Here is a 24,664-nt window from a genome sequence, read left to right as displayed (position 1 = left end):
AGAGGAGCTCGCTTTGGCACTGGGAGGCTGTGAGACCTGCTCCAAGCACCGGGATTGATGGGTTGGGGCCTGCATCTTGCTGCCACTTGCTGAGCTTCCAAAGACTTTCCTAGCTCACAGCCTCGCTAGCCATGAAGGAGCAGGCTGAGGGAGTGTGTCAGACATGACTCAGCACTTTCCTGGGCTTGCCTGTGGTTTTGCCTTTCCACTCCAACTGGGCCCCGGGACTCCTTGCACAGGAGGAGGAGCCCGGTTGTCTCCAAACTTCCTAGGGCTAGAGTAGAGCAGGGAGAACTCTGTCAGCTGGAAGGGAAGAGCAGAAGGGTAGATGGGGCAGATGTTGCCTGGCCGCTCTGGGGAAGCAACGCCCAGGGAGAAACAGGCACCATGGGCCTCCAGGCAGGGGATGCGAGATCCCAGCCAGAGTGCTTCTGCGTCTCAGCCGAGAAGCTTCCTGAGCGTTTGAGGTTGCCTGCAGCTCTCCAGAGGAGCAAAGTCATGTGGGGTGTGTTTGGCCTTTCCCTGTGAGGGTGGTGCCCTTGCGGCAGCCCCAGGCCCAGGAGCAACGGCCCCAGAGGAAAGACCGTTCCCACTGAGATTCGCTCAGGCTGAGAAGCAGATTTCGCAGGAAGCGGGAGGAGAGAGCTTCCTTCGCCAATGCAGAGGCAGCCTAGCGGCCTGCGTCTGCAAAGCTGGATTTGGCAGAGAGGCGTTCGCTTTGCCCCTGGGAGACGCTGAGATTGGCTCCAAGCACCGAGATTTCCAGGTGCGCGGCCTGCATCTCTCTCGCACTCTCCGAGCTGGAGAAGGCTTTCCTAGCTCCCAGCGTTGCTTCCCTGAAAGGAGCAGGCTGAGGAACTGTGTCCGACATGACTCAGCCCCTTCCTAGGCTTCCCCGTGCTATTGCCTTTCAGTGCAATGGAAGGCGCAGGACTCCTTGGAAAGGAGGCTGGGCTCGGTTGTCTCCCCACTTCAGAGGTCTAGAGCAGAGCACTGAGACGTCTGTCAGGCGGAAGGGAAGCGCTGTTGTGCCCATGGTGAAGATGTTGCTTGGCCGCACTGTGGAAGCAACGCCCAGAGAGAAACAGGCACCGTGGGCCTCCAGGCAGGGGCTGCGGGATCACAGCCAGAATGCCCCTGCGTCTCCGCTGAGACGCGACCTCCCAGTTGGAGGCTCCATGCCGCCCTCCAGAGGAGCAAAGACGTGTGGAGTGTGTCTGGCCTTTCCTTGGGAGTGTGGTGCCCTTCCCTCTTCCCCAGGCACAGGAGCAACTGCCCCTGAGCCAAGACCTCTCCAAGGGCTTTTCCCTCAGGCTGAAGCAGATTTCGCAGGAAGCGGGCCTCGAGAGCTTCCTTCGTGGATGCAGAGGCAGCAGAGCGGCCTGCGTGTGCACAGCTGCATTTGGCAGAGAGGAGCTCGCTTTGGCACTGGGAGGCTGTGAGACCTGCTCCAAGCACCGGGATTGCTGGGTTGGGGCCTGCATCTCGCTGCCACTTGCTGAGCTTCCAAAGACTTTCCTAGCTCACAGCCTCGCTAGCCATGAAGGAGCAGGCTGAGGGAGTGTGTCAGACATGACTCAGCACTTTCCTGGGCTTGCCTGTGGTTTTGCCTTTCCACTCCAACTGGGCCCCGGGACTCCTTGCACAGGAGGAGGAGCCCGGTTGTCTCCAAACTTCCTAGGGCTAGAGTAGAGCAGGGAGAACTCTGTCAGCTGGAAGGGAAGAGCAGAAGGGTAGATGGGGCAGATGTTGCCTGGCCGCTCTGGGGAAGCAACGCCCAGGGAGAAACAGGCACCATGGGCCTCCAGGCAGGGGATGCGAGATCCCAGCCAGAGTGCTTCTGCGTCTCAACCGAGAAGCTTCCTGAGCGTTTGAGGTTGCCTGCAGCTCTCCAGAGGAGCAAAGACATGTGGGGTGTGTTTGGCCTTTCCCTGTGAGGGTGGTGCCCTTGCGGCAGCCCCAGGCCCAGGAGCAACGGCCCCAGAGGAAAGACCGTTCCCACTGAGATTCGCTCAGGCTGAGAAGCAGATTTCGCAGGAAGCGGGAGGAGAGAGCTTCCTTCGCCAATGCAGAGGCAGCCTAGCGGCCTGCGTCTGCACAGCTGGATTTGGCAGAGAGGCCTTCGCTTTGCCCCTGGGAGACGCTGAGATTGGCTCCAAGCACCGAGATTTCCGGGTGCGCGGCCTGCATCTCTCTCGCACTCTCCGAGCTGGAGAAGGCTTTCCTAGCTCCCAGCGTTGCTTCCCTGAGAGGAGCAGGCTGAGGAAGTGTGTCCGACATGACTCAGCCCCTTCCTAGGCTTCCCCGTGCTATTGCCTTTCAGTGCAATGGAAGGCGCAGGACTCCTTGGAAAGGAGGCTGGGCTCGGTTGTCTCCCCACTTCAGAGGTCTAGAGCAGAGCACTGAGACGTCTGTCAGGCGGAAGGGAAGCGCTGTTGTGCCCATGGTGAAGATGTTGCTTGGCCGCACTGTGGAAGCAACGCCCAGAGAGAAACAGGCACCGTGGGCCTCCAGGCAGGGGCTGCGGGATCACAGCCAGAATGCCCCTGTGTCTCCGCTGAGACGCGACCTCCCAGTTGGAGGCTCCATGCCGCCCTCCAGATGAACAAAGACGTGTGGAGTGTGTCTGGCCTTTCCTTGGGAGTGTGGTGCCCTTCCCTCTTCCCCAGGCACAGGAGCAACTGCCCCTGAGCCAAGACCTCTCCAAGGGCTTTTCCCTCAGGCTGAAGCAGATTTCGCAGGAAGCGGGCCTCGAGAGCTTCCTTCGTGGATGCAGAGGCAGCAGAGCGGCCTGCGTGTGCACAGCTGCATTTGGCAGAGAGGAGCTCGCTTTGGCACTGGGAGGCTGTGAGACCTGCTCCAAGCACCGGGATTGCTGGGTTGGGGCCTGCATCTCGCTGCCACTTGCTGAGCTTCCAAAGACTTTCCTAGCTCACAGCCTCGCTAGCCATGAAGGAGCAGGCTGAGGGAGTGTGTCAGACATGACTCAGCACTTTCCTGGGCTTGCCTGTGGTTTTGCCTTTCCACTCCAACTGGGCCCCGGGACTCCTTGCACAGGAGGAGGAGCCCGGTTGTCTCCAAACTTCCTAGGGCTAGAGTAGAGCAGGGAGAACTCTGTCAGCTGGAAGGGAAGAGCAGAAGGGTAGATGGGGCAGATGTTGCCTGGCCGCTCTGGGGAAGCAACGCCCAGGGAGAAACAGGCACCATGGGCCTCCAGGCAGGGGATGCGAGATCCCAGCCAGAGTGCTTCTGCGTCTCAGCCGAGAAGCTTCCTGAGCGTTTGAGGTTGCCTGCAGCTCTCCAGAGGAGCAAAGACATGTGGGGTGTGTTTGGCCTTTCCCTGTGAGGGTGGTGCCCTTGCGGCAGCCCCAGGCCCAGGAGCAACGGCCCCAGAGGAAAGACCGTTCCCACTGAGATTCGCTCAGGCTGAGAAGCAGATTTGGCAGGAAGCGGGAGGAGAGAGCTTCCTTCGCCAATGCAGAGGCAGCCTAGCGGCCTGCGTCTGCAAAGCTGGATTTGGCAGAGAGGCCTTCGCTTTGCCCCTGGGAGACGCTGAGATTGGCTCCAAGCACCGAGATTTCCGGGTGCGCGGCCTGCATCTCTCTCGCACTCTCCGAGCTGGAGAAGGCTTTCCTAGCTCCCAGCGTTGCTTCCCTGAAAGGAGCAGGCTGAGGAAGTGTGTCCGACATGACTCAGCCCCTTCCTAGGCTTCCCCGTGCTATTGCCTTTCAGTGCAATGGAAGGCGCAGGACTCCTTGGAAAGGAGGCTGGGCTCGGTTGTCTCCCCACTTCAGAGGTCTAGAGCAGAGCACTGAGACGTCTGTCAGGCGCAAGGGAAGCGCTGTTGTGCCCATGGTGAAGATGTTGCTTGGCCGCACTGTGGAAGCAACGCCCAGAGAGAAACAGGCACCGTGGGCCTCCAGGCAGGGGCTGCGGGATCACAGCCAGAATGCCCCTGCGTCTCCGCTGAGACGCGACCTCCCAGTTGGAGGCTCCATGCCGCCCTCCAGAGGAGCAAAGACGTGTGGAGTGTGTCTGGCCTTTCCTTGGGAGTGTGGTGCCCTTCCCTCTTCCCCAGGCACAGGAGCAACTGCCCCTGAGCCAAGACCTCTCCAAGGGCTTTTCCCTCAGGCTGAAGCAGATTTCGCAGGAAGCGGGCCTCGAGAGCTTCCTTCGTGGATGCAGAGGCAGCAGAGCGGCCTGCGTGTGCAAAGCTGCATTTGGCAGAGAGGAGCTCGCTTTGGCACTGGGAGGCTGTGAGACCTGCTCCAAGCACCGGGATTGCTGGGTTGGGGCCTGCATCTCGCTGCCACTTGCTGAGCTTCCAAAGACTTTCCTAGCTCACAGCCTCGCTAGCCATGAAGGAGCAGGCTGAGGGAGTGTGTCAGACATGACTCAGCACTTTCCTGGGCTTGCCTGTGGTTTTGCCTTTCCACTCCAACTGGGCCCCGGGACTCCTTGCACAGGAGGAGGAGCCCGGTTGTCTCCAAACTTCCTAGGGCTAGAGTAGAGCAGGGAGAACTCTGTCAGCTGGAAGGGAAGAGCAGAAGGGTAGATGGGGCAGATGTTGCCTGGCCGCTCTGGGGAAGCAACGCCCAGGGAGAAACAGGCACCATGGGCCTCCAGGCAGGGGATGCGAGATCCCAGCCAGAGTGCTTCTGCGTCTCAGCCGAGAAGCTTCCTGAGCGTTTGAGGTTGCCTGCAGCTCTCCAGAGGAGCAAAGACATGTGGGGTGTGTTTGGCCTTTCCCTGTGAGGGTGGTGCCCTTGCGGCAGCCCCAGGCCCAGGAGCAACGGCCCCAGAGGAAAGACCGTTCCCACTGAGATTCGCTCAGGCTGAGAAGCAGATTTGGCAGGAAGCGGGAGGAGAGAGCTTCCTTCGCCAATGCAGAGGCAGCCTAGCGGCCTGCGTCTGCACAGCTGGATTTGGCAGAGAGGCGTTCGCTTTGCCCCTGGGAGAGGCTGAGATTGGCTCCAAGCACCGAGATTTCCGGGTGCGCGGCCTGCATCTCTCTCGCACTCTCCGAGCTGGAGAAGGCTTTCCTAGCTCCCAGCGTTGCTTCCCTGAAAGGAGCAGGCTGAGGAAGTGTGTCCGACATGACTCAGCCCCTTCCTAGGCTTCCCCGTGCTATTGCCTTTCAGTGCAATGGAAGGCGCAGGACTCCTTGGAAAGGAGGCTGGGCTCGGTTGTCTCCCCACTTCAGAGGTCTGGAGCAGAGCACTGAGACGTCTGTCAGGCGGAAGGGAAGCGCTGTTGTGCCCATGGTGAAGATGTTGCTTGGCCGCACTGTGGAAGCAACGCCCAGAGAGAAACAGGCACCGTGGGCCTCCAGGCAGGGGCTGCGGGATCACAGCCAGAATGCCCCTGTGTCTCCGCTGAGACGCGACCTCCCAGTTGGAGGCTCCATGCCGCCCTCCAGATGAACAAAGACGTGTGGAGTGTGTCTGGCCTTTCCTTGGGAGTGTGGTGCCCTTCCCTCTTCCCCAGGCACAGGAGCAACTGCCCCTGAGCCAAGACCTCTCCAAGGGCTTTTCCCTCAGGCTGAAGCAGATTTCGCAGGAAGCGGGCCTCGAGAGCTTCCTTCGTGGATGCAGAGGCAGCAGAGCGGCCTGCGTGTGCACAGCTGCATTTGGCAGAGAGGAGCTCGCTTTGGCACTGGGAGGCTGTGAGACCTGCTCCAAGCACCGGGATTGCTGGGTTGGGGCCTGCATCTCGCTGCCACTTGCTGAGCTTCCAAAGACTTTCCTAGCTCACAGCCTCGCTAGCCATGAAGGAGCAGGCTGAGGGAGTGTGTCAGACATGACTCAGCACTTTCCTGGGCTTGCCTGTGGTTTTGCCTTTCCACTCCAACTGGGCCCCGGGACTCCTTGCACAGGAGGAGGAGCCCGGTTGTCTCCAAACTTCCTAGGGCTAGAGTAGGGCAGGGAGAACTCTGTCAGCTGGAAGGGAAGAGCAGAAGGGTAGATGGGGCAGATGTTGCCTGGCCGCTCTGGGGAAGCAACGCCCAGGGAGAAACAGGCACCATGGGCCTCCAGGCAGGGGATGCGAGATCCCAGCCAGAGTGCTTCTGCGTCTCAGCCGAGAAGCTTCCTGAGCGTTTGAGGTTGCCTGCAGCTCTCCAGAGGAGCAAAGACATGTGGGGTGTGTTTGGCCTTTCCCTGTGAGGGTGGTGCCCTTGCGGCAGCCCCAGGCCCAGGAGCAACGGCCCCAGAGGAAAGACCGTTCCCACTGAGATTCGCTCAGGCTGAGAAGCAGATTTGGCAGGAAGCGGGAGGAGAGAGCTTCCTTCGCCAATGCAGAGGCAGCCTAGCGGCCTGCGTCTGCAAAGCTGGATTTGGCAGAGAGGCCTTCGCTTTGCCCCTGGGAGACGCTGAGATTGGCTCCAAGCACCGACATTTCCGGGTGCGCGGCCTGCATCTCTCTCGCACTCTCCGAGCTGGAGAAGGCTTTCCTAGCTCCCAGCGTTGCTTCCCTGAAAGGAGCAGGCTGAGAAAGTGTGTCCGACATGACTCAGCCCCTTCCTAGGCTTCCCCGTGCTATTGCCTTTCAGTGCAATGGAAGGCGCAGGACTCCTTGGAAAGGAGGCTGGGCTCGGTTGTCTCCCCACTTCAGAGGTCTAGAGCAGAGCACTGAGACGTCTGTCAGGCGCAAGGGAAGCGCTGTTGTGCCCATGGTGAAGATGTTGCTTGGCCGCACTGTGGAAGCAACGCCCAGAGAGAAACAGGCACCGTGGGCCTCCAGGCAGGGGCTGCGGGATCACAGCCAGAATGCCCCTGCGTCTCCGCTGAGACGCGACCTCCCAGTTGGAGGCTCCATGCCGCCCTCCAGAGGAGCAAAGACGTGTGGAGTGTGTCTGGCCTTTCCTTGGGAGTGTGGTGCCCTTCCCTCTTCCCCAGGCACAGGAGCAACTGCCCCTGAGCCAAGACCTCTCCAAGGGCTTTTCCCTCAGGCTGAAGCAGATTTCGCAGGAAGCGGGCCTCGAGAGCTTCCTTCGTGGATGCAGAGGCAGCAGAGCGGCCTGCGTGTGCACAGCTGCATTTGGCAGAGAGGAGCTCGCTTTGGCACTGGGAGGCTGTGAGACCTGCTCCAAGCACCGGGATTGCTGGGTTGGGGCCTGCATCTCGCTGCCACTTGCTGAGCTTCCAAAGACTTTCCTAGCTCACAGCCTCGCTAGCCATGAAGGAGCAGGCTGAGGGAGTGTGTCAGACATGACTCAGCACTTTCCTGGGCTTGCCTGTGGTTTTGCCTTTCCACTCCAACTGGGCCCCGGGACTCCTTGCACAGGAGGAGGAGCCCGGTTGTCTCCAAACTTCCTAGGGCTAGAGTAGAGCAGGGAGAACTCTGTCAGCTGGAAGGGAAGAGCAGAAGGGTAGATGGGGCAGATGTTGCCTGGCCGCTCTGGGGAAGCAACGCCCAGGGAGAAACAGGCACCATGGGCCTCCAGGCAGGGGATGCGAGATCCCAGCCAGAGTGCTTCTGCGTCTCAGCCGAGAAGCTTCCTGAGCGTTTGAGGTTGCCTGCAGCTCTCAAGAGGAGCAAAGACATGTGGGGTGTGTTTGGCCTTTCCCTGTGAAGGTGGTGCCCTTGCGGCAGCCCCAGGCCCAGGAGCAACGGCCCCAGAGGAAAGACCGTTCCCACTGAGATTCGCTCAGGCTGAGAAGCAGATTTCGCAGGAAGCGGGAGGAGAGAGCTTCCTTCGCCAATGCAGAGGCAGCCTAGCGGCCTGCGTCTGCACAGCTGGATTTGGCAGAGAGGCGTTCGCTTTGCCCCTGGGAGACGCTGAGATTGGCTCCAAGCACCGAGATTTCCGGGTGCGCGGCCTGCATCTCTCTCGCACTCTCCGAGCTGGAGAAGGCTTTCCTAGCTCCCAGCGTTGCTTCCCTGAAAGGAGCAGGCTGAGGAAGTGTGTCCGACATGACTCAGCCCCTTCCTAGGCTTCCCCGCGCGATTGCCTTTCAGTGCAATGGAAGGCTCAGGACTCCTTGGAAAGGAGGCTGGGCTCGGTTGTCTCCCCACTTCAGAGGTCTAGAGCAGAGCACTGAGACGTCTGTCAGGTGGAAGGGAAGCGCTGTTGTGCCCATGGTGAAGATGTTGCTTGGCCGCACTGTGGAAGCAACGCCCAGAGACAAACAGGCACCGTGGGCCTCCAGGCAGGGGCTGCGGGATCACAGCCAGAATGCCCCTGCGTCTCCGCTGAGAAGCGACCTCCCAGTTGGAGGCTCCATGCCGCCCTCCAGAGGAGCAAAGACGTGTGGAGTGTGTCTGGCCTTTCCTTGGGAGTGTGGTGCCCTTCCCTCTTCCCCAGGCACAGGAGCAACTGCCCCTGAGCCAAGACCTCTCCAAGGGCTTTTCCCTCAGGCTGAAGCAGATTTCGCAGGAAGCGGGCCTCGAGAGTTTCCTTCGTGGATGCCGAGGCAGCAGAGCGGCCTGCCTGTGCACAGCTGCATTTGGCAGAGAGGAGCTCGCTTTGGCACTGGGAGGCTGTGAGACCTGCTCCAAGCACCGGGATTGCTGGGTTGGGGCCTGCATCTCGCTGCCACTTGCTGAGCTTCCAAAGACTTTCCTAGCTCACAGCCTCGCTAGCCATGAAGGAGCAGGCTGAGGGAGTGTGTCAGACATGACTCAGCACTTTCCTGGGCTTGCCTGTGGTTTTGCCTTTCCACTCCAACTGGGCCCCGGGACTCCTTGCAGAGGAGGAGGAGCCCGGTTGTCTCCAAACTTCCTAGGGCTAGAGTAGAGCAGGGAGAACTCTGTCAGCTGGAAGGGAAGAGCAGAAGGGTAGATGGGGCAGATGTTGCCTGGCCGCTCTGGGGAAGCAACGCCCAGGGAGAAACAGGCACCATGGGCCTCCAGGCAGGGGATGCGAGATCCCAGCCAGAGTGCTTCTGCGTCTCAGCCGAGAAGCTTCCTGAGCGTTTGAGGTTGCCTGCAGCTCTCCAGAGGAGCAAAGACATGTGGGGTGTGTTTGGCCTTTCCCTGTGAGGGTGGTGCCCTTGCGGTAGCCCCAGGCCCAGGAGCAACGGCCCCAGAGGAAAGACCGTTCCCACTGAGATTCGCTCAGGCTGAGAAGCAGATTTCGCAGGAAGCGGGAGGAGAGAGCTTCCTTCGCCAATGCAGAGGCAGCCTAGCGGCCTGCGTCTGCACAGCTGGATTTGGCAGAGAGGCGTTCGCTTTGCCCCTGGGAGACGCTGAGATTGGCTCCAAGCACCGAGATTTCCGGGTGCGCGGCCTGCATCTCTCTCGCACTCTCCGAGCTGGAGAAGGCTTTCCTAGCTCCCAGCATTGCTTCCCTGAAAGGAGCAGGCTGAGGAAGTGTGTCCGACATGACTCAGCCCCTTCCTAGGCTTCCCCGTGCTATTGCCTTTCAGTGCAATGGAAGGCGCAGGACTCCTTGGAAAGGAGGCTGGGCTCGGTTGTCTCCCCACTTCAGAGGTCTAGAGCAGAGCACTGAGACGTCTGTCAGGCGGAAGGGAAGCGCTGTTGTGCCCATGGTGAAGATGTTGCTTGGCCGCACTGTGGAAGCAACGCCCAGAGAGAAACAGGCACCGTGGGCCTCCAGGCAGGGGCTGCGGGATCACAGCCAGAATGCCCCTGTGTCTCCGCTGAGACGCGACCTCCCAGTTGGAGGCTCCATGCCGCCCTCCAGAGGAGCAAAGACGTGTGGAGTGTGTCTGGCCTTTCCTTGGGAGTGTGGTGCCCTTCCCTCTTCCCCAGGCACAGGAGCAACTGCCCCTGAGCAAAGACCTCTCCAAGGGCTTTTCCCTCAGGCTGAAGCAGATTTCGCAGGAAGCGGGCCTCGAGAGCTTCCTTGGTGGATGCAGAGGCAGCAGAGCGGCCTGCGTGTGCACAGCTGCATTTGGCAGAGAGGAGCTCGCTTTGGCACTGGGAGGCTGTGAGACCTGCTCCAAGCACCGGGATTGCTGGGTTGGGGCCTGCATCTCGCTGCCACTTGCTGAGCTTCCAAAGACTTTCCTAGCTCACAGCCTCGCTAGCCATGAAGGAGCAGGCTGAGGGAGTGTGTCAGACATGACTCAGCACTTTCCTGGGCTTGCCTGTGGTTTTGCCTTTCCACTCCAACTGGGCCCCGGGACTCCTTGCACAGGAGGAGGAGCCCGGTTGTCTCCAAACTTCCTAGGGCTAGAGTAGAGCAGGGAGAACTCTGTCAGCTGGAAGGGAAGAGCAGAAGGGTAGATGGGGCAGATGTTGCCTGGCCGCTCTGGTGAAGCAACGCCCAGGGAGAAACAGGCACCATGGGCCTCCAGGCAGGGGATGCGAGATCCCAGCCAGAGTGCTTCTGCGTCTCAGCCGAGAAGCTTCCTGAGCGTTTGAGGTTGCCTGCAGCTCTCCAGAGGAGCAAAGTCATGTGGGGTGTGTTTGGCCTTTCCCTGTGAGGGTGGTGCCCTTGCGGCAGCCCCAGGCCCAGGAGCAACGGCCCCAGAGGAAAGACCGTTCCCACTGAGATTCGCTCAGGCTGAGAAGCAGATTTCGCAGGAAGCGGGAGGAGAGAGCTTCCTTCGCCAATGCAGAGGCAGCCTAGCGGCCTGCGTCTGCACAGCTGGATTTGGCAGAGAGGCGTTCGCTTTGCCCCTGGGAGACGCTGAGATTGGCTCCAAGCACCGAGATTTCCGGGTGCGCGGCCTGCATCTCTCTCGCACTCTCCGAGCTGGAGGAGGCTTTCCTAGCTCCCAGCGTTGCTTCCCTGAAAGGAGCAGGCTGAGGAAGTGTGTCCGACATGACTCAGCCCCTTCCTAGGCTTCCCCGTGCTATTGCCTTTCAGTGCAATGGAAGGCGCAGGACTCCTTGGAAAGGAGGCTGGGCTCGGTTGTCTCCCCACTTCAGAGGTCTAGAGCAGAGCACTGAGACGTCTGTCAGGCGGAAGGGAAGCGCTGTTGTGCCCATGGTGAAGATGTTGCTTGGCCGCACTGTGGAAGCAACGCCCAGAGAGAAACAGGCACCGTGGGCCTCCAGGCAGGGGCTGCGGGATCACAGCCAGAATGCCCCTGCGTCTCCGCTGAGACGCGACCTCCCAGTTGGAGGTTCCATGCCGCCCTCCAGAGGAGCAAAGACGTGTGGAGTGTGTCTGGCCTTTCCTTGGGAGTGTGGTGCCCTTCCCTCTTCCCCAGGCACAGGAGCAACTGCCCCTGAGCAAAGACCTCTCCAAGGGCTTTTCCCTCAGGCTGAAGCAGATTTCGCAGGAAGCGGGCCTCGAGAGCTTCCTTCGTGGATGCAGAGGCAGCAGAGCGGCCTGCGTGTGCAAAGCTGCATTTGGCAGAGAGGAGCTCGCTTTGGCACTGGGAGGCTGTGAGACCTGCTCCAAGCACCGGGATTGCTGGGTTGGGGCCTGCATCTCGCTGCCACTTGCTGAGCTTCCAAAGACTTTCCTAGCTCACAGCCTCGCTAGCCATGAAGGAGCAGGCTGAGGGAGTGTGTCAGACATGACTCAGCACTTTCCTGGGCTTGCCTGTGGTTTTGCCTTTCCACTCCAACTGGGCCCCGGGACTCCTTGCACAGGAGGAGGAGCCCGGTTGTCTCCAAACTTCCTAGGGCTAGAGTAGAGCAGGGAGAACTCTGTCAGCTGGAAGGGAAGAGCAGAAGGGTAGATGGGGCAGATGTTGCCTGGCCGCTCTGGGGAAGCAACGCCCAGGGAGAAACAGGCACCATGGGCCTCCAGGCAGGGGATGCGAGATCCCAGCCAGAGTGCTTCTGCGTCTCAGCCGAGAAGCTTCCTGAGCGTTTGAGGTTGCCTGCAGCTCTCCAGAGGAGCAAAGACATGTGGGGTGTGTTTGGCCTTTCCCTGGGAGGGTGGTGCCCTTGCGGCAGCCCCAGGCCCAGGAGCAACGGCCCCAGAGGAAAGACCGTTCCCACTGAGATTCGCTCAGGCTGAGAAGCAGATTTGGCAGGAAGCGGGAGGAGAGAGCTTCCTTCGCCAATGCAGAGGCAGCCTAGCGGCCTGCGTCTGCAAAGCTGGATTTGGCAGAGCGGCCTTCGCTTTGCCCCTGGGAGACGCTGAGATTGGATCCAAGCACCGAGATTTCCGGGTGCGCGGCCTGCATCTCTCTCGCACTCTCCGAGCTGGAGAAGGCTTTCCTAGCTCCCAGCGTTGCTTCCCTGAAAGGAGCAGGCTGAGGAAGTGTGTCCGACATGACTCAGCCCCTTCCTAGGCTTCCCCGCGCTATTGCCTTTCAGTGCAATGGAAGGCGCAGGACTCCTTGGAAAGGAGGCTGGGCTCGGTTGTCTCCCCACTTCAGAGGTCTAGAGCAGAGCACTGAGACGTCTGTCAGGCGGAAGGGAAGCGCTGTTGTGCCCATGGTGAAGATGTTGCTTGGCCGCACTGTGGAAGCAACGCCCAGAGACAAACAGGCACCGTGGGCCTCCAGGCAGGGTCTGCGGGATCACAGCCAGAATGCCCCTGCGTCTCCGCTGAGACGCGACCTCCCAGTTGGAGGCTCCATGCCGCCCTCCAGAGGAGCAAAGACGTGTGGAGTGTGTCTGGCCTTTCCTTGGGAGTGTGGTGCCCTTCCCTCTTCCCCAGGCACAGGAGCAACTGCCCCTGAGCCAAGACCTCTCCAAGGGCTTTTCCCTCAGGCTGAAGCAGATTTCGCAGGAAGCGGGCCTCGAGAGCTTCCTTCGTGGATGCAGAGGCAGCAGAGCGGCCTGCGTGTGCACAGCTGCATTTGGCAGAGAGGAGCTCGCTTTGGCACTGGGAGGCTGTGAGACCTGCTCCAAGCACCGGGATTGCTGGGTTGGGGCCTGCATCTCGCTGCCACCTGCTGAGCTTCCAAAGACTTTCCTAGCTCACAGCCTCGCTAGCCATGAAGGAGCAGGCTGAGGGAGTGTGTCAGACATGACTCAGCACTTTCCTGGGCTTGCCTGTGGTTTTGCCTTTCCACTCCAACTGGGCCCCGGGACTCCTTGCACAGGAGGAGGAGCCCGGTTGTCTCCAAACTTCCTAGGGCTAGAGTAGAGCAGGGAGAACTCTGTCAGCTGGAAGGGAAGAGCAGAAGGGTAGATGGGGCAGATGTTGCCTGGCCGCTCTGGGGAAGCAACGCCCAGGGAGAAACAGGCACCATGGGCCTCCAGGCAGGGGATGCGAGATCCCAGCCAGAGTGCTTCTGCGTCTCAGCCGAGAAGCTTCCTGAGCGTTTGAGGTTGCCTGCAGCTCTCCAGAGGAGCAAAGACATGTGGGGTGTGTTTGGCCTTTCCCTGTGAGGGTGGTGCCCTTGCGGCAGCCCCAGGCCCAGGAGCAACGGCCCCAGAGGAAAGACCGTTCCCACTGAGATTCGCTCAGGCTGAGAAGCAGATTTCGCAGGAAGCGGGAGGAGAGAGCTTCCTTCGCCAATGCAGAGGCAGCCTAGCGGCCTGCGTCTGCACAGCTGGATTTGGCAGAGAGGCGTTCGCTTTGCCCCTGGGAGAGGCTGAGATTGGCTCCAAGCACCGAGATTTCCGGGTGCGCGGCCTGCATCTCTCTCGCACTCTCCGAGCTGGAGAAGGCTTTCCTAGCTCCCAGCGTTGCTTCCCTGAAAGGAGCAGGCTGAGGAAGTGTGTCCGACATGACTCAGCCCCTTCCTAGGCTTCCCCGTGCTATTGCCTTTCAGTGCAATGGAAGGCGCAGGACTCCTTGGAAAGGAGGCTGGGCTCGGTTGTCTCCCCACTTCAGAGGTCTAGAGCAGAGCACTGAGACGTCTGTCAGGCGGAAGGGAAGCGCTGTTGTGCCCATGGTGAAGATGTTGCTTGGCCGCACTGTGGAAGCAACGCCCAGAGAGAAACAGGCACCGTGGGCCTCCAGGCAGGGGCTGCGGGATCACAGCCAGAATGCCCCTGTGTCTCCGCTGAGACGCGACCTCCCAGTTGGAGGCTCCATGCCGCCCTCCAGATGAACAAAGACGTGTGGAGTGTGTCTGGCCTTTCCTTGGGAGTGTGGTGCCCTTCCCTCTTCCCCAGGCACAGGAGCAACTGCCCCTGAGCCAAGACCTCTCCAAGGGCTTTTCCCTCAGGCTGAAGCAGATTTCGCAGGAAGCGGGCCTCGAGAGCTTCCTTGGTGGATGCAGAGGCAGCAGAGCGGCCTGTGTGTGCACAGCTGCATTTGGCAGAGAGGAGCTCGCTTTGGCACTGGGAGGCTGTGAGACCTGCTCCAAGCACCGGGATTGCTGGGTTGGGGCCTGCATCTCGCTGCCACTTGCTGAGCTTCCAAAGACTTTCCTAGCTCACAGCCTCGCTAGCCATGAAGGAGCAGGCTGAGGGAGTGTGTCAGACATGACTCAGCACTTTCCTGGGCTTGCCTGTGGTTTTGCCTTTCCACTCCAACTGGGCCCCGGGACTCCTTGCACAGGAGGAGGAGCCCGGTTGTCTCCAAACTTCCTAGGGCTAGAGTAGAGCAGGGAGAACTCTGTCAGCTGGAAGGGAAGAGCAGAAAGGTAGATGGGGCAGATGTTGCCTGGCCGCTCTGGGGAAGCAACGCCCAGGGAGAAACAGGCACCATGGGCCTCCAGGCAGGGGATGCGAGATCCCAGCCAGAGTGCTTCTGCGTCTCAGCCGAGAAGCTTCCTGAGCGTTTGAGGTTGCCTGCAGCTCTCCAGAGGAGCAAAGACATGTGGGGTGTGTTTGGCCTTTCCCTGTGAGGGTGGTGCCCTTGCGGCAGCCCCAGGCCCAGGAGCAACGGCCCCAGAGGAAAGACCGTTCCCACTGAGATTCGCTCAGGCTGAGAAGCAGATTTCGCAGGAAGCGGGAGGAGAGAGCTTCCTTCGCCAATGCAGAGGCAGCCTAGCGGCCTGCGTCTGCAAAGCTGGATTTGGCAGAGAGGCGTTCGCTTTGCCCCTGGGAGACGCTGAGATTGGCTCCAAGCACCGAGATTTCCGGGTGCGCGGCCTGCATCTCTCTCGCACTCTCCGAGCTGGAGAAGGCTTTCCTAGCTCCCAGCGTTGCTTCCCTGAAAGGAGCAGGCTGAGGAAGTGTGTCCGACATGACTCAGCCCCTTCCTAGGCTTCCCCGTGCTATTGCCTTTCAGTGCAATGGAAGGCGCAGGACTCCTTGGAAAGGAGGCTGGGCTCGGTTGTCTCCCCACTTCAGAGGTCTAGAGCAGAGCACTGAGACGTCTGTCAGGCGGAAGGGAAGCGCTGTTGTGCCCATGGTGAAGATGTTGCTTGGCCGCACTGTGGAAGCAACGCCCAGAGAGAAACAGGCACCGTGGGCCTCCAGGCAGGGGCTGCGGGATCACAGCCAGAATGCCCCTGCGTCTCCGCTGAGACGCGACCTCCCAGTTGGAGGCTCCATGGCGCCCTCCAGAGGAGCAAAGACGTGTGGAGTGTGTCTGGCCTTTCCTTGGGAGTGTGGTGCCCTTCCCTCTTCCCCAGGCACAGGAGCAACTGCCCCTGAGCAAAGACCTCTCCAAGGGCTTTTCCCTCAGGCTGAAGCAGATTTCGCAGGAAGCGGGCCTCGAGAGCTTCCTTCGTGGATGCAGAGGCAGCAGAGCGGCCTGCGTGTGCACAGCTGCATTTGGCAGAGAGGAGTTCGCTTTGGCACTGGGAGGCTGTGAGACCTGCTCCAAGCACCGGGATTGCTGGGTTGGGGCCTGCATCTCGCTGCCACTTGCTGAGCTTCCAAAGACTTTCCTAGCTCACAGCCTCGCTAGCCATGAAGGAGCAGGCTGAGGGAGTGTGTCAGACATGACTCAGCACTTTCCTGGGCTTGCCTGTGGTTTTGCCTTTCCACTCCAACTGGGCCCCGGGACTCCTTGCACAGGAGGAGGAGCCCGGTTGTCTCCAAAATTCCTAGGGCTAGAGTAGAGCAGGGAGAACTCTGTCAGCTGGAAGGGAAGAGCAGAAGGGTAGATGGGGCAGATGTTGCCTGGCCGCTCTGGTGAAGCAACGCCCAGGGAGAAACAGGCACCATGGGCCTCCAGGCAGGGGATGCGAGATCCCAGCCAGAGTGCTTCTGCGTCTCAGCCGAGAAGCTTCCTGAGCGTTTGAGGTTGCCTGCAGCTCTCCAGAGGAGCAAAGTCATGTGGGGTGTGTTTGGCCTTTCCCTGTGAGGGTGGTGCCCTTGCGGCAGCCCCAGGCCCAGGAGCAACGGCCCCAGAGGAAAGACCGTTCCCACTGAGATTCGCTCAGGCTGAGAAGCAGATTTCGCAGGAAGTGGGAGGAGAGAGCTTCCTTCGCCAATGCAGAGGCAGCCTAGCGGCCTGCGTCTGCACAGCTGGATTTGGCAGAGAGGCGTTCGCTTTGCCCCTGGGAGACGCTGAGATTGGCTCCAAGCACCGAGATTTCCGGGTGCGCAGCCTGCATCTCTCTCGCACTCTCCGAGCTGGAGAAGGCTTTCCTAGCTCCCAGCGTTGCTTCCCTGAAAGGAGCAGGCTGAGGAAGTGTGTCCGACATGACTCAGCCCCTTCCTAGGCTTCCCCGTGCTATTGCCTTTCAGTGCAATGGAAGGCGCAGGACTCCTTGGAAAGGAGGCTGGGCTCGGTTGTCTCCCCACTTCAGAGGTCTAGAGCAGAGCACTGAGACGTCTGTCAGGCGGAAGGGAAGCGCTGTTGTGCCCATGGTGAAGATGTTGCTTGGCCGCACTGTGGAAGCAACGCCCAGAGAGAAACAGGCACCGTGGGCCTCCAGGCAGGGGCTGCGGGATCACAGCCAGAATGCCCCTGCGTCTCCGCTGAGACGCGACCTCCCAGTTGGAGGTTCCATGCCGCCCTCCAGAGGAGCAAAGACGTGTGGAGTGTGTCTGGCCTTTCCTTGGGAGTGTGGTGCCCTTCCCTCTTCCCCAGGCACAGGAGCAACTGCCCCTGAGCCAAGACCTCTCCAAGGGCTTTTCCCTCAGGCTGAAGCAGATTTCGCAGGAAGCGGGCCTCGAGAGCTTCCTTCGTGGATGCAGAGGCAGCAGATCGGCCTGCGTGTGCAAAGCTGCATTTGGCAGAGTGGAGCTCGCTTTGGCACTGGGAGGCTGTGAGACCTGCTCCAAGCACCGGGATTGCTGTGTTGGGGCCTGCATCTCGCTGCCACTTGCTGAGCTTCCAAAGACTTTCCTAGCTCACAGCCTCGCTAGCCATGAAGGAGCAGGCTGAGGGAGTGTGTCAGACATGACTCAGCACTTTCCTGGGCTTGCCTGTGGTTTTGCCTTTCCACTCCAACTGGGCCCCGGGACTCCTTGCACAGGAGGAGGAGCCCGGTTGTCTCCAAACTTCCTAGGGCTAGAGTAGAGCAGGGAGAACTCTGTCAGCTGGAAGGGAAGAGTAGAAGGGTAGATGGGGCAGATGTTGCCTGGCCGCTCTGGGGAAGCAACGCCCAGGGAAAAACAGGCACCATGGGCCTCCAGGCAGGGGATGCGAGATCCCAGCCAGAGTGCTTCTGCGTCTCAGCCGAGAAGCTTCCTGAGAGTTTGAGGTTGCCTGCAGCTCTCCAGAGGAGCAAAGACATGTGGGGTGTGTTTGGCCTTTCCCTGTGAGGGTGGTGCCCTTGCGGCAGCCCCAGGCCCAGGAGCAACGGCCCCAGAGGAAAGACCGTTCCCACTGAGATTCGCTCAGGCTGAGAAGCAGATTTCGCAGGAAGCGGGAGGAGAGAGCTTCCTTCGCCAATGCAGAGGCAGCCTAGCGGCCTGCGTCTGCACAGCTGGATTTGGCAGAGAGGCCTTCGCTTTGCCCCTGGGAGACGCTGAGATTGGCTCCAAGCACCGAGATTTCCGGGTGCGCGGCCTGCATCTCTCTCGCACTCTCCGAGCTGGAGAAGGCTTTCCTAGCTACCAGCGTTGCTTCCCTGAGAGGAGCAGGCTGAGGAAGTGTGTCCGACATGACTCAGCCCCTTCCTAGGCTTCCCCGTGCTATTGCCTTTCAGTGCAATGGAAGGCGCAGGACTCCTTGGAAAGGAGGCTGGGCTCGGTTGTCTCCCCACTTCAGAGGTCTAGAGCAGAGCACTGAGACGTCTGTCAGGCGCAAGGGAAGCGCTGTTGTGCCCATGGTGAAGATGTTGCTTGGCCGCACTGTGGAAGCAACGCCCAGAGAGAAACAGGCACCGTGGGCCTCCAGGCAGGGGCTGCGGGATCACAGCCAGAATGCCCCTGCGTCTCCGCTGAGACGCGACCTCCCAGTTGGAGGCTCCATGCCGCCCTCCAGAGGAGCAAAGACGTGTGGAGTGTGTCTGGCCTTTCCTTGGGAGTGTGGTGCCCTTCCCTCTTCCCCAGGCACAGGAGCAACTGCCCCTGAGCCAAGACCTCTCCAAGGGCTTTTCCCTCAGGCTGAAGCAGATTTCGCAGGAAGCGGGCCTCGAGAGCTTCCTTCGTGGATGCAGAGGCAGCAGAGCGGCCTGCGTGTGCACAGCTGCATTTGGCAGAGAGGAGCTCGCTTTGGCACTGGGAGGCTGTGAGACCTGCTCCAAGCACCGGGATTGCTGGGTTGGGGCCTGCATCTCGCTGCCACTTGCTGAGCTTCCAAAGACTTTCCTAGCTCACAGCCTCGCTAGCCATGAAGGAGCAGGCTGAGGGAGTGTGTCAGACATGACTCAGCACTTTCCTGGGCTTGCCTGTGGTTTTGCCTTTCCACTCCAACTGGGCCCCGGGACTCCTTGCACAGGAGGAGGAGCCCGGTTGTCTCCAAACTTCCTAGGGCTAGAGTAGAGCAGGGAGAACTCTGTCAGCTGGAAGGGAAGAGCAGAAGGGTAGATGGGGCAGATGTTGCCTGGCCGTTCTGGGGAAGCAACGCCCAGGGAGAAACAGGCACCATGGGCCTCCAGGCAGGGGATGCGAGATCCCAGCCAGAGTGCTTCTGCGTCTCAGCCGAGAAGCTTTCTGAGCGTTTGAGGTTGCCTGCAGCTCTCCAGAGGAGCAAAGACATGTGGGGTGTGTTTGGCCTTTCCCTGTGAGGGTGGTGCCCTTGCGGCAGCCCCAGGCCCAGGAGCAACGGCCCCAGAGGAAAGACCGTTCCCACTGAGATTCGCTCAGGCTGAGAAGCAGATTTCGCAGGAAGCGGGAGGAGAGAGCTTCCTTCGCCAATGCAGAGGCAGCCTAGCGGCCTGCGTCTGCACAGCTGGATTTGGCAGAGAGGCCTTCGCTTTGCCCCTGGGAGACGCTGAGATTGGCTCCAAGCACCGAGATTTCCGGGTGCGCGGCCTGCATCTCTCTCGCACTCTCCGAGCTGGAGAAGGCTTTCCTAGCTCCCAGCGTTGCTTCCCTGAGAGGAGCAGGCTGAGGAAGTGTGTCCGACATGACTCAGCCCCTTCCTAGGCTTCCCCGTGCTATTGCCTTTCAGTGCAATGGAAGGCGCAGGACTCCTTGGAAAGGAGGCTGGGCTCGGTTGTCTCCCCACTTCAGAGGTCTAGAGCAGAGCACTGAGACGTCTGTCAGGCGCAAGGGAAGCGCTGTTGTGCCCATGGTGAAGATGTTGCTTGGCCGCACTGTGGAAGCAACGCCCAGAGAGAAACAGGCACCGTGGGCCTCCAGGCAGGGGCTGCGGGATCACAGCCAGAATGCCCCTGCGTCTCCGCTGAGACGCGACCTCCCAGTTGGAGGCTCCATGCCGCCCTCCAGAGGAGCAAAGACGTGTGGAGTGTGTCTGGCCTTTCCTTGGGAGTGTGGTGCCCTTCCCTCTTCCCCAGGCACAGGAGCAACTGCCCCTGAGCCAAGACCTCTCCAAGGGCTTTTCCCTCAGGCTGAAGCAGATTTCGCAGGAAGCGGGCCTCGAGAGCTTCCTTCGTGGATGCAGAGGCAGCAGAGCGGCCTGCGTGTGCAAAGCTGCATTTGGCAGAGAGGAGCTCGCTTTGGCACTGGGAGGCTGTGAGACCTGCTCCAAGCACCGGGATTGCTGGGTTGGGGCCTGCATCTCGCTGCCACTTGCTGAGCTTCCAAAGACTTTCCTAGCTCACAGCCTCGCTAGCCATGAAGGAGCAGGCTGAGGGAGTGTGTCAGACATGACTCAGCACTTTCCTGGGCTTGCCTGTGGTTTTGCCTTTCCACTCCAACTGGGCCCCGGGACTCCTTGCACAGGAGGAGGAGCCCGGTTGTCTCCAAACTTCCTAGGGCTAGAGTAGAGCAGGGAGAACTCTGTCAGCTGGAAGGGAAGAGCAGAAGGGTAGATGGGGCAGATGTTGCCTGGCCGCTCTGGTGAAGCAACGCCCAGGGAGAAACAGGCACCATGGGCCTCCAGGCAGGGGATGCGAGATCCCAGCCAGAGTGCTTCTGCGTCTCAGCCGAGAAGCTTCCTGAGCGTTTGAGGTTGCCTGCAGCTCTCCAGAGGAGCAAAGTCATGTGGGGTGTGTTTGGCCTTTCCCTGTGAGGGTGGTGCCCTTGCGGCAGCCCCAGGCCCAGGAGCAACGGCCCCAGAGAAAAGACCGTTCCCACTGAGATTCGCTCAGGCTGAGAAGCAGATTTCGCAGGAAGCGGGAGGAGAGAGCTTCCTTCGCCAATGCAGAGGCAGCCTAGCGGCCTGCGTCTGCACAGCTGGATTTGGCAGAGAGGCCTTCGCTTTGCCCCTGGGAGACGCTGAGATTGGCTCCAAGCACCGAGATTTCCGGGTGCGCGGCCTGCATCTCTCTCGCACTCTCCGAGCTGGAGAAGGCTTTCCTAGCTCCCAGCGTTGCTTCCCTGAAAGGAGCAGGCTGAGGAAGTGTGTCCGACATGACTCAGCCCCTTCCTAGGCTTCCCCGTGCTATTGCCTTTCAGTGCAATGGAAGGCGCAGGACTCCTTGGAAAGGAGGCTGGGCTCGGTTGTCTCCCCACTTCAGAGGTCTAGAGCAGAGCACTGAGACGTCTGTCAGGCGGAAGGGAAGCGCTGTTGTGCCCATGGTGAAGATGTTGCTTGGCCGCACTGTGGAAGCAACGCCCAGAGAGAAACAGGCACCGTGGGCCTCCAGGCAGGGGCTGCGGGATCACAGCCAGAATGCCCCTGCGTCTCCGCTGAGACGCGACCTCCCAGTTGGAGGTTCCATGCCGCCCTCCAGAGGAGCAAAGACGTGTGGAGTGTGTCTGGCCTTTCCTTGGGAGTGTGGTGCCCTTCCCTCTTCCCCAGGCACAGGAGCAACTGCCCCTGAGCAAAGACCTCTCCAAGGGCTTTTCCCTCAGGCTGAAGCAGATTTCGCAGGAAGCGGGCCTCGAGAGCTTCCTTCGTGGATGCAGAGGCAGCAGAGCGGCCTGCGTGTGCAAAGCTGCATTTGGCAGAGAGGAGCTCGCTTTGGCACTGGGAGGCTGTGAGACCTGCTCCAAGCACCGGGATTGCTGGGTTGGGGCCTGCATCTCGCTGCCACTTGCTGAGCTTCCAAAGACTTTCCTAGCTCACAGCCTCGCTAGCCATGAAGGAGCAGGCTGAGGGAGTGTGTCAGACATGACTCAGCACTTTCCTGGGCTTGCCTGTGGTTTTGCCTTTCCACTCCAACTGGGCCCCGGGACTCCTTGCACAGGAGGAGGAGCCCGGTTGTCTCCAAACTTCCTAGGGCTAGAGTAGAGCAGGGAGAACTCTGTCAGCTGGAAGGGAAGAGCAGAAGGGTAGATGGGGCAGATGTTGCCTGGCCGCTCTGGGGAAGCAACGCCCAGGGAGAAACAGGCACCATGGGCCTCCAGGCAGGGGATGCGAGATCCCAGCCAGAGTGCTTCTGCGTCTCAGCCGAGAAGCTTCCTGAGCGTTTGAGGTTGCCTGCAGCTCTCCAGAGGAGCAAAGACATGTGGGGTGTGTTTGGCCTTTCCCTGTGAGGGTGGTGCCCTTGCGGCAGCCCCAGGCCCAGGAGCAACGGCCCCAGAGGAAAGACCGTTCCCACTGAGATTCGCTCAGGCTGAGAAGCAGATTTGGCAGGAAGCGGGAGGAGAGAGCTTTCTTCGCCAATGCAGAGGCAGCCTAGCGGCCTGCGTCTGCAAAGCTGGATTTGGCAGAGCGGCCTTCGCTTTGCCCCTGGGAGACGCTGAGATTGGATCCAAGCACCGAGATTTCCGGGTGCGCGGCCTGCATCTCTCTCGCACTCTCCGAGCTGGAGAAGGCTTTCCTAGCTCCCAGCGTTGCTTCCCTGAAAGGAGCAGGCTGAGGAAGTGTGTCCGACATGACTCAGCCCCTTCCTAGGCTTCCCCGCGCTATTGCCTTTCAGTGCAATGGAAGGCGCAGGACTCCTTGGAAAGGAGGCTGGGCTCGGTTGTCTCCCCACTTCAGAGGTCTAGAGCAGAGCACTGAGACGTCTGTCAGGCGGAAGGGAAGCGCTGTTGTGCCCATGGTGAAGATGTTGCTTGGCCGCACTGTGGAAGCAACGCCCAGAGACAAACAGGCACCGTGGGCCTCCAGGCAGGGTCTGCGGGATCACAGCCAGAATGCCCCTGCGTCTCCGCTGAGACGCGACCTCCCAGTTGGAGGCTCCATGCCGCCCTCCAGAGGAGCAAAGACGTGTGGAGTGTGTCTGGCCTTTCCTTGGGAGTGTGGTGCCCTTCCCTCTTCCCCAGGCACAGGAGCAACTGCCCCTGAGCCAAGACCTCTCCAAGGGCTTTTCCCTCAGGCTGAAGCAGATTTCGCAGGAAGCGGGCCTCGAGAGCTTCCTTCGTGGATGCAGAGGCAGCAGAGCGGCCTGCGTGTGCACAGCTGCATTTGGCAGAGAGGAGCTCGCTTTGGCACTGGGAGGCTGTGAGACCTGCTCCAAGCACCGGGATTGCTGGGTTGGGGCCTGCATCTCGCTGCCACCTGCTGAGCTTCCAAAGACTTTCCTAGCTCACAGCCTCGCTAGCCATGAAGGAGCAGGCTGAGGGAGTGTGTCAGACATGACTCAGCACTTTCCTGGGCTTGCCTGTGGTTTTGCCTTTCCACTCCAACTGGGCCCCGGGACTCCTTGCACAGGAGGAGGAGCCCGGTTGTCTCCAAACTTCCTAGGGCTAGAGTAGAGCAGGGAGAACTCTGTCAGCTGGAAGGGAAGAGCAGAAGGGTAGATGGGGCAGATGTTGCCTGGCCGCTCTGGGGAAGCAACGCCCAGGGAGAAACAGGCACCATGGGCCTCCAGGCAGGGGATGCGAGATCCCAGCCAGAGTGCTTCTGCGTCTCAGCCGAGAAGCTTCCTGAGCGTTTGAGGTTGCCTGCAGCTCTCCAGAGGAGCAAAGACATGTGGGGTGTGTTTGGCCTTTCCCTGTGAGGGTGGTGCCCTTGCGGCAGCCCCAGGCCCAGGAGCAACGGCCCCAGAGGAAAGACCGTTCCCACTGAGATTCGCTCAGGCTGAGAAGCAGATTTCGCAGGAAGCGGGAGGAGAGAGCTTCCTTCGCCAATGCAGAGGCAGCCTAGCGGCCTGCGTCTGCACAGCTGGATTTGGCAGAGAGGCGTTCGCTTTGCCCCTGGGAGACGCTGAGATTGGCTCCAAGCACCGAGATTTCCGGGTGCGCAGCCTGCATCTCTCTCGCACTCTCCGAGCTGGAGAAGGCTTTCCTAGCTCCCAGCGTTGCTTCCCTGAAAGGAGCAGGCTGAGGAAGTGTGTCCGACATGACTCAGCCCCTTCCTAGGCTTCCCCGTGCTATTGCCTTTCAGTGCAATGGAAGGCGCAGGACTCCTTGGAAAGGAGGCTGGGCTCGGTTGTCTCCCCACTTCAGAGGTCTAGAGCAGAGCACTGAGACGTCTGTCAGGCGGAAGGGAAGCGCTGTTGTGCCCATGGTGAAGATGTTGCTTGGCCGCACTGTGGAAGCAACGCCCAGAGAGAAACAGGCACCGTGGGCCTCCAGGCAGGGGCTGCGGGATCACAGCCAGAATGCCCCTGCGTCTCCGCTGAGACGCGACCTCCCAGTTGGAGGCTCCATGCCGCCCTCCAGAGGAGCAAAGACGTGTGGAGTGTGTCTGGCCTTTCCTTGGGAGTGTGGTGCCCTTCCCTCTTCCCCAGGCACAGGAGCAACTGCCCCTGAGCCAAGACCTCTCCAAGGGCTTTTCCCTCAGGCTGAAGCAGATTTCGCAGGAAGCGGGCCTCGAGAGCTTCCTTCGTGGATGCAGAGGCAGCAGAGCGGCCTGCGTGTGCAAAGCTGCATTTGGCAGAGTGGAGCTCGCTTTGGCACTGGGAGGCTGTGAGACCTGCTCCAAGCACCGGGATTGCTGGGTTGGGGCCTGCATCTCGCTGCCACTTGCTGAGCTTCCAAAGACTTTCCTAGCTCACAGCCTCGCTAGCCATGAAGGAGCAGGCTGAGGGAGTGTGTCAGACATGACTCAGCACTTTCCTGGGCTTGCCTGTGGTTTTGCCTTTCCACTCCAACTGGGCCCCGGGACTCCTTGCACAGGAGGAGGAGCCCGGTTGTCTCCAAACTTCCTAGGGCTAGAGTAGAGCAGGGAGAACTCTGTCAGCTGGAAGGGAAGAGCAGAAGGGTAGATGGGGCAGATGTTGCCTGGCCGCTCTGGGGAAGCAACGCCCAGGGAGAAACAGGCACCATGGGCCTCCAGGCAGGGGATGCGAGATCCCAGCCAGAGTGCTTCTGCGTCTCAGCCGAGAAGCTTCCTGAGCGTTTGAGGTTGCCTGCAGCTCTCCAGAGGAGCAAAGACATGTGGGGTGTGTTTGGCCTTTCCCTGTGAGGGTGGTGCCCTTGCGGCAGCCCCAGGCCCAGGAGCAACGGCCCCAGAGGAAAGACCGTTCCCACTGAGATTCGCTCAGGCTGAGAAGCAGATTTCGCAGGAAGCGGGAGGAGAGAGCTTCCTTCGCCAATGCAGAGGCAGCCTAGCGGCCTGCGTCTGCAAAGCTGGATTTGGCAGAGAGGC

The sequence above is a fragment of the Moschus berezovskii genome, chromosome 11, assembly GCF_049115385.1.
Source record: "Moschus berezovskii isolate FMDL1 chromosome 11, NW_MosBer_1.0, whole genome shotgun sequence".
Lineage (NCBI taxonomy): Eukaryota > Metazoa > Chordata > Mammalia > Artiodactyla > Moschidae > Moschus > Moschus berezovskii.
Note: the sequence above shows the minus strand (reverse complement) of the source record.